Raw genomic sequence first — 9,131 nt, forward strand, 5'->3', positions numbered from 1 at the left:
TCCTGACCTCATGATCTGCCTGCCTTGGCCTCCCAAAATGCTGGGATTACAGACATGAGCCACCACGCCCAGCCGAAAAGTTTTTTTTTGAGCCAGCCTTGCTCTGTTGCCCAGGCTGGAGTTCAGTAGTGCCGTCTTGGTTCACCGCAACCCCTGCCTGCTAGATTCAAGTGATTCTCATCAGCCACCTGAGTAGCTGGGATTACAGGTGTGCACAACCACACCTGGTTACTATTTGTATTTTTAGTGGAGATGGAGTTTCACCGTGTTAGCCAGGCTGGTCTTGAACTCCCGGCCTCAAATTAGCTGCCTTGGCTTCCCAAAGTGCTAGGATTACAGGTGTGAGCTACCTTGCCTGGCCTATTGTATGTAAATTATACCTCAATTTATGTAAATTATACCTCAATAAGGTTGACCTCAAAAAGAGCAGATGGGGGCAGAATCCAACATGCCTAAGAACACTGACCTTTCTCTAAGACAAAACTGAGTCACTGCCCTTGCCTTTCTGTCCCCATACTGCCACTCTGAGCCTAGAACCCAGGACCAACCCCAATCCAGGGCCAGCCTGGGTGGGTGGGGCGATGGAGAAAGGGAAAGGTGGGAGCTGGGAACTGGGACTCAGGGAGTGGCCATCAAAGTGCTTTTTCTCCTGCTTTTACGGAACCCGCACCAGCAGCCTGTGGGTGAGGCATAACAGAGTCATTGTCACCAGCGGGTGAGACCTGGCAATGCTCACCCAAGGTCACATAGTTACCAGGCAGCAGAGTCGGGACTGAACCAGCCTCTTCCACCATTCCACCAGTGTTTATTGAGTACTTGCTGTGCTCGTGCACCGGACCCTATGCTAGGCTCTGAGCATACAGCAGTGAACAATTCAAAGACAGGCAGGAAACAATAAACATCATAAAGCAGTGAGTTCTACAGCCTGTTGGGAGGGGACTGTTGCTATTTAAAAAAGAACAGGGCAGGGTACGGTGGTTCATACCTGTAATCCCAGCACTTTGGGAGACATAGGTGGGAGGATCCCTTCAGCCCAGGAGTTCAAAACCAGCCTGAACAACATGCAGAGACTGTGTCACTACAAAAAAAAAAAAATTAAGAAAATAAAAATAGCTGGGCATGGGAGCATGGGTCTATAGTCCCAGCTACTTAAGAGGCTGAGGTAGGAGGATCACTTGAGCCTGGAAGGTGAAAGCTGAAGTGAGCTGTGATCATAAAACTGCATTCCAGCCTGGGCAACAGAGTAAGACCCTGTCTTTAAAAAAAAAAAAAAAAAAAGTAAAAGTAGAACAGTCCTGGTGTGGTGGCTTATGCCTGTAATCCCAGTACTTTGGGAGGCCGAGGTGGGAGGATTGCTTGAGCTCAGGAGTTTGAGACCAGCCTGGGCTATAGAGGAAGACCCTATCTTTTTTTTTTTTTTTTTTTTGAGACAGGGTCTCTCTCTGTCACCCAGGCTGATATAATGCAGTCCCAGCTACTCGGGAGGCTGAGGCAGGAAAATGGCATGAACCCGGGAGGCAGAGCTTGCAATGAGCCAAGATCGCGCCATTGCACTCCAGCCTGGGTGATAGAGTGAGACTCCGTCTCAAAAAAAAAAGGGCAGAACAGGGTATGGGTTGGGTGGGTGAGGGTGGGGGCAGGAAGCAGGGGTGGTAGAATTAAATAAAGTGGTCAGAGAAGGCTTACTGAGGTGACATTGCGGCTAAGTCAAGAGGGAGGTATGGAAAGAGCCAAGTGGAAATCTAGGGGCAGAGCAGCCAGGAGAGGAACAGCCTGTGCAAAGGCCCTGAGGCACCAGCAGGCCTGGCATGTTCAAGGAATGGCAGAGGCTGGAGTGAGAGAGAGAGGAGGAGAGTGGGAAGAGGTGAGGTCGGTGAAGTAAGGCACATCCTACAGAGGCTATGGGGAGCACCTTGGATTTTTCTCTGGGTTCTGAGCTGCCGAGGGCCACGAGTGCCATGATGGAAACAGGCGCCCTCTGGAGGCCATATGGGGAACAGACGGAAGAGGCTGGGGCTCAGGAGTCCCGCGTGAAGGCAATTGCAATACTTTAGGTGGGAGATGATGGCAGCTGGCCAGGGTGGTACCTAGTGTGGAAGGTGTAGAGGGGCCAGATTTGGGGTTTGAGGGCAGAGAAACTGAGATTTCTGGTAGCTTGAATGTGGGGTATGACGGGCAGAAGGAGGGCATAGCAGGGGAAGGAAATAAAGTGGCTTGTCCTGTACGTGACTGGAGCCCAGCTCCTTGCATCAACCCAGGCTCCTGCACCCCTCAGCAGGCCTGGGGCTCCCCAATGCCAGGCCAGAGCCAACCCCATGGAACCCAAAGTGCCCAAGCTCTCCAGTGAATGAGGCTCTTAATGTATCACCGCCCGTCAGGCCTGGCCTGGCATCCGGGTTTCTCCACCTGCAGAGTGTAGGGGCCTCATTGGTAGGTTCCAGATTCCAAGTTCCAGTACTTGGAGGAGGTGGCAGAGGACGGCCCCCACCCCACCGTTTTCATCTTTCACCCAAGATTTGCACAGATTTCATTTTAATGACAGTCCGTTGTCTGTCTGTTTTGAGATAGAGTCTCACTCTGTTGCTCAGGCTGGAGTGTGGTGGCAAGATCTCAGCTCACTGCAACCTCCGCCTCCTGGGCTCAAGCGATTCTCCCACCTCAGGCTCCTGAGTAGCTAGAACTACAAATGCCCAGATAATTTTTTACATTTTTAGTAGAGATGGGGTTCCACTATGTTAGCCAAGCTGGTCTCAAACTACTAACCTGAGATGATCCACCTGCCTCGGCCTCCCAACGTGCTGGGATTACAGGCATGAGCCACCGCATCCGGACACCCAGCCACTGGTTTTAAAAAATGTTTGACACTGGGCACAGTGGCTCACGCCTGTAATCCCAACACTTTGGGAGGCTGAGGTGGGCGGATCACCTGAGGTCAGGAGTTGGAGACCATCCTGGCCAACATGGTGAAACCCCATCTCTACTAAAAAAAATACAAAAATTAGCTGGATTTGGTGGTAGGTGCCTGTAATCCCAGCTCTTCAGGAGACTGAGGCAGGAGAATCGCTTGAACCCGGGAGGTGGAGGTTGCAGTGAGCCGAGGTTGCACCATTGCACTCCAGCCTGGGGGACGAGAGCGAGATTTCATCTCAAAAACAAAACAAAACTAAACAAAACAAAAAACAGTAGCTGGGTGCAGTGGCTCATGCCTGTAATCCCAGCACTTTGGCCTGGGAGTTCCAGACCAGCCTGGGCAACATAGTGAGATCCCTTGTTTACAAAACAAAACAAAAAACCTTTTCTAATTAAAAATAGCTGGGTATGGCCAGGCACAGTGGTGGCTCACTCCTGTAATCCCAGCACTTTGGGAGGCTGAGACAAATGACCTGAGGTCAGGATTTTGGGACCAGCCTAGCCAACATAATGAAACCCAGTCTCTACAAAAAATTAGCCAGGCCTGGTGGCAGGTGCCTGTGTGGGGAAAAGAAAGAAAGATCAGATTGTTACTGTGTCTATGGAGAAAAGCAAGATACAAGAAACTCCATTTTGATCTGTACTAACAAAAAAATGTTTCTGCTTTGAGATGCTGTTAACCTGTACCTTTAGCCCCAACCCTGCGCTCACAGAAACATGTGCTGTAATGAATCAAAGTTTAATGGATTTAGGGCTGTGCAGGATGTGGCTTGTTAACAATATGTTTGCAGGCAGTATGCTTGGTAAAAGTCATCGCCATTCTCCGTTCTCGATTAACCAGGAACACCATGCACTGTGGAAAGCCGCAGGGACCTCTGCCCAAGAAAGCCTGGGTATTGTCCAAGGTCTCCCCGCACTGAGACAGCCTGAGATATGGCCTCATTGGAAAGGAAAGACCTTACCATCCCCCAGCCCGACACCCCTAAAGGGTCTGTGCGGAGGAGGAGGAGTGAAAGAGGGAGGCCTCTTTGCAGTTGAGATGAGAGGAAGGCTTCGGTCTCTTGCTCCTCCCTGGGAATGGAATGTCTCGATGTAAAGCTGACCATTCCCATTCGTTCTATTCTGAGATAGAAGAAAACCGCCCTGTGGCTGGAGGTGAGATACGCTGGCAGCAATACTGCTCTGTTGCTCTTTGCTACACTGAGATGTTTGTGTAAAGTGAAACGTAAATCTAGCCTACGTGCACATCCGGGCACAGCACCTTTCCTTGAACTTATTCATGATACAGATTCCTTTGCTCGAATGTTTCCCTGCTGACCTTCTCCCCACCTGTTGCCCTGCTACACTCCCCTCGCTAGGATAGTACAAATAATGATCAATAAATACTGAGGGAACTCAGAGGCTGGCGCCGGTGCGGGTCCTCCGTATGCTGAGCGCCAGTCCCTGGGCCCACTGTTCTTTCTCTATATTTTGTCTCTGTGTCTTATTTCTTTTCTCAGTCTCTCGTCCCACCTGATGAGAAATACCCATAGGTGTGGAGGGGCTGTTCCCCTTCATGCCTGTAATCCCAGCTACCCAGGAGGCTGAGGCAGGAGGATTGCTTGAACCTGGGAGGCAGAGATTGCAGTGAGGTGAGATCATGCCACTGCACTCCAATCGGGCGACAGAGTAAGATTCTGTCTTAAAAAAAAAAAAGTAGCTGGGCATGGTGGTGCACGCCTGTGGTCCTAGCTACTTAGGAGGCTGAGGTGGGAGGGTCGATTGAGCTCAGGAGTCGGAGGCTACAGTGAGATAAAATCACACCACTACATTCCAGCCTGCGAGACACAGCAAGGTCCCAAATCTTTAAAAAAAAAAAAAAAAAAAAAAAATTTTAAAACAGTTTGAGCTGGGCGCAGTTGAGCCGGGTGCAGATTACAAATTCACGCTTGTAATCCCAGCACTTTGGGAGGCTGAGGCGGGTGAATCACCTGAGGTCAGGAGTTCAAGGCCAGGCTGACCAACATAGTGAAACCCCATCTCTACTAAAAATACAAAAAATTAGCCCGGCATGGTGGCACACACCTGTAATCCCAGCTACCTGGGAGGCTGAGACAGGAGAATTTCTTGAACCTGGGAGGTGGAGGTTGCAGTGAGCTGAGATCGTGCCATTGCACTCCAGCCTGGGCAATAGAGCAAGACTCTGTCACACACACACACACACACACACACACACACACACACACAAATTAGAATAGAAAAAAAATAAGTAACGTTTGGTAAAGCTTGTTTCATGAACATATTTTTCTATATACACATAGGTTGTTTATGAAATATTATGTAGGTAGGTTTATTGCTCCATAAATAGGCATCCCTCAGACTATAAAACTAATCTATTCCCAAAAAAGTATTATATAGGAAATTTGGGAATACACCATTATTTATTTATTTATTATTATTTTTTTGAGATGAAGTTTCGCTCCTGTTGCCCAGGCTGGAGTACAATGGCACAACCTCTGCCTCCCGGATTCAAGCGATTCTCATGCCTCAGCCTACCAAGTAGCTGGGAGTACAGGTGCATGCCACTAACCCGGCCAATTTTTGTATTTTTAGTAGAAACAGTTTCACCATGTTGGCCAGGCTCGAACTCGTGACTTCAGGTGATCCATCCACTTCACCTCCCAGAGTGCTGGGATTACAGGCATGAGCCACCTGTCCAGCTTTTATTTATTTATTTATTTATTTATTTGAGATGAAGTCTTGCTCTGTTGCCAGTGCTCTGTTGCACTGGAGTGCAGTGGCGTGATATCGGCTCACTGCAACCTCTGCTTCCCAGGTTCAATTGATTCTGCTGCCTCCACCTCCTGAGTAGCTGGGACTACAGGCGCCTGCCACCATGCCCAGCTAATTTTTGTATTTTTACATCCATGTTGGCCAGGGTGGTCTCCATCTCTTGACCTTGTGATCCGCCCACCTCAGCCTCCCAAAGTGCTGGGATTACAGGCGTGAGCCACTGCACCCGGCCTTGGCTTTTATTTTAAGCAGAGAAAGTAATGCACTCCCAGCTTCATCCAAAAACGCTAAAAAATTTCCCAGAATATCAATAAAAGACTCTTTAAACACCTATATAACAACCCACCATGGTTTATGGCATAGTAGAAAGCATTTAAAATACCAATTACCTAATTATTCAACACTTAAACTCATGAATGATTATGTGTGTGTACAATACAAAACTATTCTGCACAGAATCAGATGTAAATTATATTTTCCCTCCACAGGAAGGAAACAAACTAAACAAACAAGCAAAAAGATACTAAAGATACCATCTCTAATTGGACCCAGGTCAGTAGTGCCTCCAGGCACCTGGCCAAAGTCAACACAGGGGGTTTGGAAGAGGCAGATAATATCAACGATGGCTAACAAATTCAACGCACAAAACAGAATCCTGTTAGAACAGGTGAGAAGTAGGGCCGGGTGCAGTGGCTCATGACTGTAATCCTAGCACTTTGGGAAGCCGAAGTGGTAGGATCACTTGAGTCCAGGAGTATGAGACCAGTCTGGGCAACATAGTGAGACCCCGTCCCTACAAATAAAAATTAGCAGCCAGGCGTGGTGGCTCATGCCTGTAATCCCAGCACTTGGGGAGGCCAAGGCAGGCAGATCACCTGAGGTCGGGAGTTTGAGGCCAGCCTGACCAACATGGAGAAATCCTGTCTCTACTAAAAATACAAAATTAGCCGGGTATGGTGGCGCATGCCTGTAATCCCAGTTACCCAGGAGGCTGAGGCAGGAGAATCACTTGAACCCGGGAGGCAGAGGTTGCGGTGAGCCGAGATCGTGCCATTGCACTCCAGCCTGGGCAACAAGAGCAAAACTCTGTCTCAAAATAACAATAATAATAATAATAATAATTAGCTGGGTGTGGTGGTGTGCACCTGTAGTTCCAGCCACTCAGGATGCTGAGGCAGGAGAACTGCTTGAGCCCAGGAAGTCGAGGTTGCAGTAAGCCATGATAGCACCACTGCACTCAGCTTGAGAAACAGAGACCCTGTCTCAAAAGAACAGGTGAGATACAATAGCAGCTTAGTCCTTTTTTTTGGGGGGGAGGGCGGGGAGGGTGAGACAGAGTCTTGCTCTGTTGCCCAGGCTGGAGTGCAGTGGTGCGATTTCCAGTCACTGCAACCTCTACCTCCTGGGTTCAAGAGATTCTCCTGCCTCAGCCTCCCGAGTAGCTAGGATTACAGGTGCCTGCCACCACACCCAGCTAATTTTTGTATTTTCAGTAGAGAGGAGGTTTCACCATGTTGGTCAGGCTGGTCTCGAACCCCTGACCTCAGGTGAGTCACCCACCTCAGTCTCCCAAAGTGCTAGGATTACAGGTGTGAGCCACTGCGCCCAGCCAGCATAGTCCATATTCTGAACTTACACAGGATGTAAAACAGTTGCAAAGTGGGTTTTTATCCAAATAGCTATTTTGGGGTTTCAAGGAAATAAAATAATTACTGGGACAATTTGGATAGTGAGAGTTGGGATATGAAGGGATGCTGCATTCCTATGTAGGTGGTCACAAAGGAAAAAAAAATTGTTACCATGAGTTGTGTAGATTTTTGTTGTTGTTGCTTTTGAGACAGAGTCTTGCTCTGTTGCCCAGGTTTGAGTGCACTGGCGCAATCTTGGCTCACTGCAACCTCCACCTCTTGGGTTCAAGCAATTCTCCTTGGGCAGATTTTTTAAAGAGACAGAGTCTCGATCTGTTGCCCAGGCTGGAGTGCAGTCACATAATCATAGCTCACTGCAGCCTTGAATCCTTGGGCTCAAGTGATCCTCTCGCCTCAGCCTCTTGAGTAGTGGAAACTCCGGGCACGTACCACCACACCCAGATTGTAGAAAAAATTTAACTGGAATGCACATAGGGCAAAATGCACATGATTTTTGTACAGGTTCATTAACTTTTCCAAATGCATACATCTGTGGAATCATCACCCAAATCAAGGTGAGACATTTGCTTTATCATAGAAAGTTCTATTTGCTTTATCATAGAAGGTTCTTTTGTGCTCCCTTCTGATCAATACGCTTTTTTTTTTTTGAGACAGGGTCTTACGCCTTCGCTCAGGCTTCGGTGCAGAGGCATGATCATGGCCCACTGCAGCCTCAATCTCATTGGCTCAATCAATCCTCCCGCCTCAGACTCCTGATTAGCTGGGACTACAAGAGCACCACCATGCCCAGCTAATTTTTGTATTTTTTGTAGAGACAGGGGTTTCATCATGTTGCCCAGGCTAGTCTCAATCTGCCCGCTTGAAGCAGACTCAAGCAATCTGCCCACCTCGATCTCCCAAAGTGCTGGGATTACAGGCATGAAACCACCGTGCCTGGCTCCACATGCATTCCCATAGGTCACCACTGTTCTGATTTCCCACCATAGACCAGTTGAGCATGTTCTAGCCCTCCTCTAAATGGAACTATACAGTATTTACCGTCTCTGGCTTCTTTCTCTCAATAAATTATCTGAAATGCATTTCTGTTGCAGTGTAGGTCGATATCACTGTTATTTATTGCTGAGTAATCTTCCATTATGGTACATATGAATGTACCAGTGTATTGTACCAATGTAAATGGATTTGTTCCCAAATTTTTGCAACAATGGGTATAGCAGCTAAACATTTGTGGACATATTTTTGTATAAAAAAGTTTTCATTTCTCTTGGGAGAAATGCAACTCCTAAGCTGCATGGTAAATATATATATATATACACACACACACACACACACACACATATACACACACACACACACACACATACATACACACTTTTTTTTTTTGAGACAGAGTTTTGCTTTTGTCACCCAGACTGGAGTGCAATGGTGTGATCTTGGCTCACTATAATATTCTGCCTCCCAGGTTCAAGCAATTCTCCTGCGTCAGCCTCCCAAGTAGCTGGGACTACAGGCATGCACCACCACGCCCGGCTAATTTTTGTATTTTCAGTGGAGACGGGGGTTTCACCATGTTGGCCAGGCTAGTCTCGAACTCCTGACCTCAGGTGATCCATCCACCTCGGCCTCCAAAGTGCTGGGATTACAGGCATGAGCCACTGTGCCCAGCCTGTATTTTTTAACTTTATTAAGAAACTGCCCAGTTATTTTCCAAAACAACTCAGCCATCTACCAAGGGAGCACCAACCAAGAGATGAGGAGTCCTGTTGCTCCCCATCCTCCCTTGGTCTTGTGTTCAGCCAT

The sequence above is a fragment of the Mandrillus leucophaeus genome, unplaced genomic scaffold, assembly GCF_000951045.1.
Source record: "Mandrillus leucophaeus isolate KB7577 unplaced genomic scaffold, Mleu.le_1.0 Scaffold120, whole genome shotgun sequence".
Taxonomy (NCBI): domain Eukaryota; kingdom Metazoa; phylum Chordata; class Mammalia; order Primates; family Cercopithecidae; genus Mandrillus; species Mandrillus leucophaeus.